Source organism: Apaloderma vittatum, unplaced genomic scaffold, assembly GCF_000703405.1.
Source record: "Apaloderma vittatum isolate BGI_N311 unplaced genomic scaffold, ASM70340v1 scaffold25548, whole genome shotgun sequence".
NCBI lineage: Eukaryota > Metazoa > Chordata > Aves > Trogoniformes > Trogonidae > Apaloderma > Apaloderma vittatum.
In genome coordinates, this window is record NW_009729413.1 from 2,142 (window position 1) to 2,386 (window position 245).

Below are 245 nucleotides of genomic sequence, written 5' to 3' on the forward strand. Positions count from 1 at the left end.
CACCGCCTCCCGGTCGGTGCCATGCGGCGCGGGCAGCCGAGCTCACTGCTCTCCCCGGCGAGCTGCAGCCGGGCTGGCTGAGCAGCCACAGCACAGTCCCCTGTCACCAGTCCTTGATGGGAAATCCCTGGAAGCATTTAAACAGCAGAAAAAAGACCGGGGATTTGGAGTGCCCTGGCACGGGCTGCAGCACATCCCACTGCCATCAGCTCCAGCACCGGGGTGAGATCCGGGCTCGTCCTGCC